Here is a 12034-nt window from a genome sequence, read left to right on the forward strand (position 1 = left end):
AGTTTTACTTCTTCCTTTCCAATTTTGATGCCTTGTATTTCTTTTTCTTCTCTAATTGCTCTGGCTAGAACCTCCAACACAATGTTGAATAATAGTGGTGATAGTGGACATCTTTGTCTTGTTCCTGATCTTAGGGGGAAGTTTTCAATTTTTCCCCATTGAGGATGATATTAGTTGTGGGTTTTTCATATATTCCCTCTATCATTTTAAGGAAGTTCCCTTGTATTCCTATCTTTTGAAGTGTTTTCAACAGGAAAGGATGTTGAATCTTGTCAAATGCCTTCTCTGCATCAATTGAGATGATCATGTGATTTTTCTGCTTTGATTTGTTGATGTGGTGTATTACATTAATTGATTTTCTTATGTTGAACCATTCTTGCATACCTGGGATGAATCCTACTTGGTCATGATGTATAATTCTTTTAATGTGTTGTTGGATACGATTTGCTAGAATTTTATTGAGGATTTTTGCATCTATATTCATTAGAGAGATTGGTCTGTAATTTTCTTTTTTTGTAATATCTTTGCCTGGTTTTGGTATGAGGGTGATGTTGGCTTCATAGAATGAATTAGGTGGTTTTCCCTCCACTTCGATTATTTTGAAGAGTTTGAGGAGAGTTGGTACTAATTCTTTCTGGAATGTTTGATAAAATTCACATGTGAAGCCGTCTGGTCCTGGACTTTTCTTTTTAGGAAGCTTTTGAATGACTAATTCAATTTCTTTACTTGTGATTGGTTTGTTGAAGTCATCTATGTCCTCTTGAGTCAAAGTTGGTTGTTCATGTCTTTCCAGGAACCCATCCATTTCATCTAAATTGTTGTATTTATTAGCGTAAAGTTGTTCATAGTATCCTGTTATTACCTCCTTTATTTCTGTGAGGTCAGTAGTTATATCTCCTCTTCCATTTCTGATCTTAATTTTTGCATTCTCTCTCTTCTTCTTTTTGTCAGTCTTGCTAAGGGCCCATCAATCTTATTGATTTTCTCATAGAACCAACTTCTGGTCTTATTGATTTTCTCTATTGTTTTCGTGTTTTCAATTTCCTTTATTTCTGATCTAATCTTTGTTATTTCTTTCCTTTTGCTTGCTTTGGGGTTAGTTTGCTGTTCTTTCTCCAGTTCTTCCAAGTGGACAGTTAATTCCTGCATTTTTGCCTTTTCTTCTTTTCTGATATAGGCATTTAGGGCAATAAATTTCCCTCTTAGCACTGCCTTTGCTGCGTCCCATAAGTTTTGATATGTTGTGTTTTCATTTTCATTCGCCTCGAGGTATTTGCTAATTTCCCTTGCAATTTCTTCTTTGACCCACTCGTTGTTTAAGAGTGTGTTGTTGAGCCTCCACGTATTTGTGAATTTTCTGGTACTCCACCTATTATTGATTTCCAGCTTCATTCCTTTATGATCTGAGAAAGTGTTGTGTATGATTTCAATCTTTTTAAATTTGTCAAGACTTGCTTTGTGACCTAGCATATGGTCTATCTTTGAGAATGATCCATGAGCACTTGAGAAAAAGGTGTATCCTGCTGTTGTGGGATGTAATGACCTATAAATGTCTGTTAAGTCTAGCTCATTTATAGTAATATTCAGATTCTCTATTTCTTTATTGATCCTCTGTCTAGATGTTCTGTCCATTGATGAGAGTGGCGAATTGAAGTCTCCAACTATTTTGGTATATGTGTCTATTTCCCTTTTCAGTGTTTGCAGTGTATTCCTCACATATTTGGGGGCATTCTGGTCCGGTGTATAAATATTTATGATTGTTATGTCTTCTTGTTTAATTGTTCCTTTTATTAGTAGATAGTATCCTTCTTTGTCTCTTTTAACTGTTTTACATTTGAAGTCTAATTTGTTGGATATTAGTATAGCCACTCCTGCTCTTTTCTGGTTGTTATTTGCATGAAATATCTTTTCCCAACCTTTCACTTTCAACCTATGTTTATCTTTGGGTCTAAGATGTGTTTCCTGTAGACAGCATATGGAAGGATCCTGTTTTTTAATCCATTCTGCCAGTCTATGTCTTTTGATTGGGGAATTCAGTCCATTAACATTTAGTGTTATTACTGTTTGGATAATATTTTCCTCTACCATTTTGCCTTTTGTATGATATATATCATATCTGACTTTCCTTCTTTCTACACTCTTCTCCATACCTCTCTCTTCTGTCTTTTCATATCTGACTCTAGTGCTCCCTTTAGTATTTCTTGCAGAGCTGGTCTCTTGGTCACAAATTCTCTCAGTGACTTTTTGTCTCAGAATGTTTTAATTTCTCCCTCATTTTTGAAGGACAATTTTGCTGGATATAGGAGTCTTGGTTGGCAGTTTTTCTCTTTTAGTAACTTAAATATATCATCCCACTGTCTTCTAGCTTCCATGGTTTCTGCTGAGAAATCTACACATAGTCTTATTGGGTTTCCCTTGTATGTGATGGATTGTTTTTCTCTTGCTGCTTTCAAGATCCTCTCTTTCTCTTTGACCTCTGACATTCTAACTAGTAAGTGTCTTGGAGAACGCCTATTTGTTTCTAATCTCTTTGGGGTGCCCTGCACTTCTTGGATCTGTAATTTTAGGTCTTTCATAAGAGTTGGGAAATTTTCAGTGATAATTTCTTCCATTAGTTTTTCTCCTCCTTTTCCCTTCTCTTCTCCTTCTGGGACACCCACAATACGTATATTTGTGCAGTTCATATTATCCTTGAGTTCCCTGATACCCTGTTCAAATTTTTCCATTCTTTTCCCGATAGTTTCTGTTTCCTTTTGGAATTCAGATGTTCCATCCTCCAAATCACTAATTCTATCTTCTGTCTCTTTAAATCTATCATTGTAGGTATCCATTGTTTTTTCCATCTTTTCTACTTTATCCTTCACTTCCATAAGCTCTGTGATTTGTTTTTTCAATTTTTCTATTTCTTCTTTTTGTTCAGCCCATGTCTTCTTCATGTCCTCCCTCAATTTATCGATTTCGTTTTTGAAGAGGTTTTCCATTTCTGTTCGTATATTCAGCATTAGTTGTCTCAGCTCCTGTATCTCATTTGAACTATTGGTTTGTTCCTTTGACTGGGCCATACTTTCAATTTTCTGAGCGTGATCCATTATCTTCTGCTGTCGTCTGGGCATTTAGTCAGATTTCCCTGGGTGTTGGACCCAACAGGTTGAAAGATTTTTCTGTGAAATCTCTAGGTTCTGTTTTTCTTATCCTGCCCAATAGGTGGCACTCATGGCACACGTTTGTCTGCAGGTCCCACCAGTAAAAGGTGCTGTGGGTCCTTTAACTTTGGAAAACTCTCGCCGTTGGGGGGGGGGGTTCGCCAGCTGAACCGGCTTGGAAGAGTGCCAGCTGGCCTGGGGGTCCAAACGTGGGGAGGGTCGCTGTCCGCCGCAGCCTGTGAGAGCGCCCGTCCGAATTTCCTAGTCGGCCCAGGTTGCCAAGCGTGGCGGGAGGGCGCCAGCCGCCGTGGCCCCAGGAGAGTGCACCGTTCCCAGCTGGACCGGGGAGTCACGTGTTTGGAAGGGACCCCCCCGGTCACCGTTCTCCGTGGCCTGGGGATTTCCGATCCAATTCTCTCAGTTGGTCTGGGGGGCCGCGTGTGGTGGGGGCGCCAGCCACCACGGCTCGAGGGGACCGCCTGCCCATTTCTGCCAGCTGGCCCGGGAAGAAGGAAGGGAGGGACTCCATCCGCTTGCCGCCCCGCCCGGGGAACCCTGCGCCCCTCGGCGATCTCACTGGAGCCGGTTCTCTCAGCCAGTCAGCCGTTCCAGGATGGGGTACGCTGTGTTTTTTATCTCTGTCGTGGCTCTGGGAGCTGTTCTGTATCGTTTCTACTCCCCTAGTATCTGTTCTGGAGGAGGAACTAAGATCCGCGTGTCTTACTAAGCCGCCATCTTCCCTGGGGAAAGCCTGCCAAGTTCCTCGCTGGCGTCATAGTAATCATCCACGTTTTCTTGCCCAAACACAGTCATGATAAACTGTCATGCCTCACCAAAGTCCAGTGCACTTCAGCTCCACTTTCCAAACCATCACCACCGCTCCTGTGCCTCCGTAGGGCCCTCATGCATCAGTCTCCAGGCCCTTTGTTAAACCCCAGTCAGGGGCGCCCCCCAGCCCTGCGTCGCCTGCGCGCACGTAGCACCCGGCACAACTGCACCCCAAGGTCCCTGGATTTGATTTAATAAAAGGGGATTTATTTCATTAGTTCTTCAGGGGAAAGGCAGCTAACTTTCAACTGAGGTTCTTTCTTACACGGGAAGGCACAGGGTGATCTCTGCTGGCCTTCTCTCCTGGCCTCTGGGTTCCAGTAACTTTCCCCAGGGTGATATCTTTCTGCATCTCCAAAGGCATGGGCTGAGCTGTGAGTGCTGAGATGAGGTATGCTGAGCATCTTGGGCTGTGCTATGTTGAGCTCTCTCCTTTAAGCACCAGCCAATTCAATCAAACATCATTCATTACAGCAGACATGCCTCCCAGCCGACTGCAGATACAATGAGCAACAGGTGAAGTTCATGTACCATTGGCTCATGTCCACAGCAATAGAACTAGGCACCTTCACCTAGCCAAGTTGACACCTGAATTTAACTACCACAATCTCAAATCCAAGTACATTTCACTTCTTTGCAAACCACTATTTTAGTCCAAGCCACTATTTTCTCTTATGTGACATTCAATTTAGTTAATCATTCTGTTTTCTTTCTCGTCCTCTGCAAGTCTAGGGCTCACTGAGAAGATAAAATCATCCTTTTTAGAATATATGTCAGCTTTATATTCTACTGCTATTTTCACATCATTTCTTGTGCAGGTTATCAATTATTGCATTAATAAAATCACCCAAAACACACAGAAGTGTAAAATAACTATTTTATTATGCTCATGAATTTGTAGGTCAAGAAATTGTTCAAGGCAGAATTAAGATTGCTCATTTCTGCTCACTGATGAGTCCCGGCTGGCATGATTTGAATGGAAATGATGGACCATCTCTCCTAGGATTATATCTCTGGGGCTTCGGTTCTTCTCCATGTGGTGTCTCCTGAGACTGGAATGTCCAAGATATTTTCTCACTCATATTTCTATGTAACAGGGCTGGAATGAATGGGAGACCTGAGGCTGGCTGGGCATTCACTGCAACTCTCCTCCAACATATCTCTGCATGATTAGCTTGGGCTTCTTCACCATATGGTAGTCTCAGAGTAGTTGCTCATCCTACATGGCAACTAGTTTCCCTGAAAGCAAGGGTTAAAACTATAAGGCTTCCTATGACTTCCTATGTTCTTGTTCCAGGATGTCACTTTTATCACATTTTATTGGCTAAACAATCACTAAGGCCAGTCCAGATTCAAGGGGAGCGAAACTAGTTTCCATCTAATTTTGGCTATTTTTAATCTACCGCATTCCTCATATTCCTCAGAATCCATACTTCTCTGGACATTTGGAGGCCCTGTACAACCTACTCTCTGCTAATTTCTTCATGCCATCTTCTATCAACCTCCCCTTTGTAATCCTCTTTCTGTTCCTCAAATATACAAAGTATGTTTCTATCCATGGACTTTTAATTTGCTGTTTCCTATGCCTATAATTATTTGCCCCCAAATATTTGAATAGCTCATTCCTTACTTCAATCTAGAGTCAGTATAAATGCAATCACCTTTGAAGGGGTGTTCATTTTTTGACATGCTCTATTCCCTTACACTTCTAAATTTTCTGCATTGCACGTATCTACTGATCTTATTATGTTTTGTGTTTCTCTTTAATTAGGCTGCTTAATGCAAACACCATGAATTGGTTAGGATTGAACAATGGGAATCTACAGTTTTGAGACTTAGAAACTGTCTAAATCAAGGCAATATCCAAGCAATGCCTTCCTTTCCAAATTCCACCTGCTGACAGTGGTACATGCTGTGTCTGCTGATTATCTTGTGCAGGTTATCAAGTACTGCATTAAAAAATCACCCAAAATATCTCTTCTCTTCCCAGTTTCATTGATTTCAGCTTCTTGCTTCCTTGACTTTCTCTCTCTCTGTCTGAATTTCATTCTGTTATAAAGGACTCCAGTAACAGAATTAAGACCTATGGTGAATGAGATGGTCACATTGTAACTCATCAAAATTTGAAGTAGCCTCATCAAAAGGTCCCACTTACAGTCGGTCCCACAGGAATGGATAAACTTTAAGAACATGATACATACAATTTCATCACCATATTCCACCCTTTGGACCCCAAAACTATGTTCTTTCCATATGAAAAATGCATTCATTCCATCATGATATCCAAAAAGCCTTAAATCATTTCAGAAACAATGCTTAGTATAAAGATTCATCAAAATTGGTTATAGGTATGACCTGTCCAGGGGCACAATTTCCCTCTGTCTGTGGACCTGTGAAACCTACAGAACAAGTTATCAGCTTCCAATATACCATTGAGGGACAGATATAGGATAAACATTCCCATTCTTATAGGAAGAAATTGGAAAGAAAGCAGAGGTCTTGGGCCCCAAACAATTGCAAAACCTGCAAGGCAAAATGCATTTGATTTCAAGGTCTGAGAGTCATATATGGATCAATGTTTTGTCTTCCTGGCCTGATGGAATGGGAGACCATAAATTTTCAAGTGCTTGCACAGAAGCTCTCTCCAAACACCGGAGTGAATGTTCTACCTTCTTCAAGCATTGGGGTGGTGACCATGCTCTCCCAAAATGTCAAGGCACACTTTTCACCCTCATGAAGCACTGAGGTGGTGGCCCAACTCTCCATGATCCCTTGGGAATATGTTCTACCCTCTGTGAAGACTGGGAATCAGCTCTGTTTCTGAACAAGGGGCAGAAGGCATTCCCTCTTTAAGCACCAGAAAGGACTCAACCTCTCCACACATGTGAGTGGACCTGCTCCCTTCACCCAAGAAGATGTCTTAGTCTAGACCTCAGCTTCATGGTTCTGCTCTTGAAGTGATTTTTTCTCCCTAATCTGTTCCTTAAGGTCCATGCTGGCAGTGATTCTGTTCATACAGACCTTGTGAAAAACTCGACAGTTTTGCAAGTGGGATACAGGCATTCACAGCATCAGACTAAAGACCTTTCTACAGCTTCTTCCTGGATGACTGCATTTCCAATCCTGATTTGCACTGAAATGGCTGACTGGGCTCATGTTCATTTAAACCCTTACATGGAGCACTAATTTCTGGGAACCTGCTTTCTAGGAACTCATAATTTTCTAAACTGTTGTTTCCTAGTTTCTTCATACCTAGGAGTTTAGTTCTCAGCTTATCCCTTTCTTTTTGCATTTTATTATAACCTGCAAGGAGAAACCAGTCGTTACTTTCCTGCTCAGTTTGGAAATCTCAGCTAAATATCCGAGCTCATTTCTTTTAAATTCTGCCTTCCATCCTACATCAGAACTCATCAGAAATTTTGCAGATGTATCTGCCTCTTTAAAACAAGGATCAGCTTTCCCCCAACTTCCAATAACACATTCATCATTTTCTTCTAAGTCCTAATCAGAAATATCGTTAACATCTATATTTCTTCCAATTGTCTCTTCAAAACAATTTAGGCCTTTTCTTTCAAGCACCTCATAATTCTTTCAAAATCTTCCCATTATTCAATTCCAGAGCTGCTTCCACATTTTTAGTATTTGCAATTGTAGCACCCCACTCTCTTGATACCAAAATCTATTTTAGTTTCCTAGGTTGCTTAAAGCAAATACCATTAAATTGTTTGGCTTGAGCAATGAGAACTTATCATCTTATGATTTGAAGCTTGGGAAAAGTCCAAATCAAGGTGTCATCAAGGTGATGCTTTCTTCTGAAGACTGGTGCCAGCGATTCTTGGCTCCCCTGTCACATGGTCAAGCACATGGTAGAGGCTGCTGGTCTCTACTTTCAGTTCTGGTTCATTGATTTAAGCTTCTTGCTTACTTGTCTTTCTCTCTTTACCCTGTATTCATCCTGATTATGAGGAGCTCCAGTAGGAAGAGGATTAAGATACAGCCTGAATGAGGTGGGTCACACCTTAATTGAAGTAGCCTCATCAAAATGTCCCACTCACAATGGGTCTATATCCATAGGAATGGACTAAATTTAAGAGTATATTTTTCTGGGATACATACAGCTTCAAACCACCATACTTGCTTTTTTGGTATATTGTATGTCTCACTCCCTAAAATGTAAGTTCCAGGAGCAGGAATATTTTCTTGTTGACCTTCATACCTCCAGGGCATAGAGAGATGCCTGGTACTTAGTAGGTGCTCAAGAAATGTTTATTTCTTAAAACAAATGAATACTTTTGAAATCATTTGGAAACAGTAAATAAAATCCTGCCTGTATAGAGTAGATACCAAGTTGTGTTTCAGTTATAACATATTTTCTGTATCTGGGACTATTGGGATTTAGGGGCAAAACTGCTCTTCTCAAGAGGCTAACTCGAGCCAACCCAAATTCGGTCTGTCCTGAACAGACACAAGTGTCCCCATTCTTTACCTGGTTCATTCAGGAAACAGAGGATAGAGACTAATTAAGACAAATGTAAAAGGTAAAGAGAAAAGTCAACATATTTTAGAAGGATTCTATGTCCTAACTTCTGATTATTTCGTGGTATAAACCAAGAAAGGGATATTATCTGGACGGGAAAATCACTGATGGTATGAGTGAGCCTTACAAAGGGTAGAGTTATAAGAAGCCAACTGGATGATTGCTATATTGAAGCATGTTCTTCAAAATATGATGTCAAAATATAATTAAGCTGCAGACTTTTTTAGAATGCTTTATAATTGTATCTTGTCTTATTGGCTATTATTTTTGCCTTTTAAATAACCACTTACATAAGCTAGTAATTATTTTGTGTAGGACCTGTAGTAAAGAAGTTTGATTCACTTCCATTTATTATTTACTTCTCTGTAAGAATTTCTTATATTACAAAACCACCTCCAAAAAAGTTATTAGGCAATAATTATTTGTTTCTCATATGTAATCTTGTATTAATATTGGGAAGGCAATATTCTATTTCCATCCAGCTGGAAAAATCCATCTACCATTAATCGGCATGATACATTTAGTCCATATTGGGACTGACCAGTTAGGATATTGTTTATATAAATTCGATGGTCTCTTGCCTGAAAAAGGAGACCAAATTGACTATCTGTGCATTGTATTTTATTGCACTGGTGAGTTAAATCTACCAAAAATATATAGGCTATTAAATTCTGGGTTTACTTGAAATTGATGTTTTCTAGTGCTGATAGTTTCAATAGAATAGATATGTCCAAGTCATTATACCGTGCTTGGGAAAAATCTAAAAGGTATACACCACAAACCAGCATATTGCAAAGTGTATTCTTTGGACCAAATGTCTCAGAATTACCTGTAATATTTATTTAAAATGGCCCAACTTAGGTATACTAGATCAGAATCTCTGGGTGTGTGACCAACATATCTCCATTTTGATCAAGCCCTATCACCCAGGCAATTAATTATGTACACAGAAGTTTAAAAACTACTATTCTAGGCCAATGTAGCAAAGATGGTGGGTTATATTCATGGAAAAGAGAATAAAGATGAGCTAAAAATCATGATAGCCTTAACATTCATATTTCTACTTTTCTTATGAAAATCTTTCACTATATTCGTACTCAAACCCTAACAAAAGAGGAAGTGGGAATCACAGAGGCAGGAAGAGGGCAAGAAAGGATATAGTTTAAGGCTCTCTGAAGTTCGATAGGACAATGCCCCTACCAGGTTACAAATCTATTACAATGTAGGGGACAGCACAATGTGTGGTTAAGTCTTGACTTTGTTGTACCAATGATTTGAATTCAAATCCTGGTTTTTTCACTTAGTAATAAACATATACTAACTTATTTTTAATTCCTAGAAAATGCCCACTTCTTTCCTGCCAAAGAAACTTTGCAAACACTATTTTGTCTGCCTGGAATACCCTTCCGCTGAATCTGTGTGTGTAGTCTTTCTCTTTTTATCTATTTGCCTCAGCCAAAAAATTATCTTCTTAGGCAAGTCTTTGCTTATCATGCAGTATAAGCAGGCACCTTATCACCACAGAGGTTTTTTTCTCCATAATGTGATATCTAATGATCAGCTCTGGAATCAGACCTCCTCTTAGAACATAGCATACTCTAACAAAATATTGCTTTATTATTATTATTATTATTACTATTAATATCAGTGCTTCATAACAGGTCCTCAGTTTTATTTGCATATTAATCACACTTATTTATTTTGTTTTTTTCTGTTTAGTGCAAGCTTCCTTTTTATAATAAGCCCCATAACAGCACATTCTGGGTCAGATTTGTTTAAAACTCTAAATCTTCATCCTATCCAAAGACCTGGAACAGATTCTCAAAATATTTGTTAAAGGAAGAAACAAATGAATGGAGAGGAGATTTAAGTGGTAGCTTTTACTGTTATTATTATGTCACTCTCCATATTATGTTACATTTAACTGGATTTGAAATTTTATCTACTCCTTCATGGACTTCTTGAAGAGGGAGGTAATGCCATAATCATATGATATTGGGCAGATAGTTAGTTGATCACTTCTGTTTAATTGCTTAAATAGTAATGGAAATAAGAGATTCACAGTCAACAGGAAGAAGAGGGCATCCTTTTACCCATGAGTAAAGCATTAACTGTGCTTTGCTATAGACAAAATCATACAACTAGAAAAATGAGGAGGTGAAAAGGGAGCATTCCAAAGAATAGTTACCAATAAATCCTTCAGTATTTCAAATCAGAAAATGCTCAACAGCTGCCGAGAATGAGCAAATATTACAGACATACATTACCTCATGTAAAATGAAAATAATGTAATTCTTCATCATCAAAAGATTTGGATACTATTGACAATATTATTCCAAGATGTTTATAACATCAAGAAAAGACTACCAGTTGACCAAGATGTGGCATAAGATGCTCCAAGTTGCTGTGCCCACAGAATCTTTGAGCAACTAGCAAAAACTGGCAAAGCCATCTTCCTCAAAACTCCAGGGAATAGTTAAAGGGCTAAAGTAACTGGGAAAGTGCTGAATCAAGAAAAAGCAGCCTGAAAAACAGTAGACCTCATGGTGCCCTCCTCCCCCCATTGCCCTGCATGGTGTGGAGCTGGCGCGAGCACTACCATTGTGGATCACTGGCCCTATTCCAGAGGGAACAGAGTCACCACCAGGTGCATGCTGAGGTGTCTGTATGTCAATGCCAATCTATCCCCTGGAAACCTAAACACTGAGCCAGTAAACTTGTGTCTTGTTCGACCTCCCAAAATTTATTCTGAAGGTAGAGAAACTGCTTGCAGATACCTAAAGCAGTGTCAGAAATAATTAAATTGAAGCTGTCTGGGGCAAAAGACTCATGCGTTAAGTAAAAACAAAAACAAAAACATACCAAATAAGAGAAAATATCTGGAAACCACATATCCCATAAGGATTTAATACCCAGAATATATAAAGAAGTCCTACAACTCAACAACAAAAAGACAAAACACTCAACTTCTCAACTTTTCAAATTGGGCAAAAAATTTGAATAGGTCATTTATCCAAAGAAGATATACAAATGGTTCAAAAGCACATGAAAAGATGGTTAACGTCATTAGCCATTGAAAATGCAAACCAAAATTATAATGAAACACCATTCATACCCATTAGAATGGCTACTATTTAAAAAAATGAAAAATTACAAGCATTTGAGAAGTGTGCTGGTATGAAAGGATGTATATCCTCTAGAAAAGCCATGTTTTAATCTAAATCCCATTTCATAAAGGCAGAATAATCCCTATTCAATACTGTATGTTTGAAACTGTAATCAGATCACTTCCCTGGAGGTGTGATTTAATCAAGAGTGGTTGTAAAACTGGATTAGGTGACAACATGTCTCCACCCATTTGGGTGGGTCTTGATAACTTTCTGGAGTCCTATGAAAAAGGAAACATTTTGGAGAATGAAGGCAATTCAGAGAGAGCAGAGCATAACAACATAGCCATGAGAAGCAGAGTCCACCAGTTAGCGACCTTTGGAGATAAAGAAGGAAAATGTCTCCCACAGAGCTTAAT

This window comes from Tamandua tetradactyla, chromosome 14 (genome assembly GCF_023851605.1).
Source record: "Tamandua tetradactyla isolate mTamTet1 chromosome 14, mTamTet1.pri, whole genome shotgun sequence".
NCBI classification, from domain to species: Eukaryota; Metazoa; Chordata; class Mammalia; order Pilosa; family Myrmecophagidae; genus Tamandua; species Tamandua tetradactyla.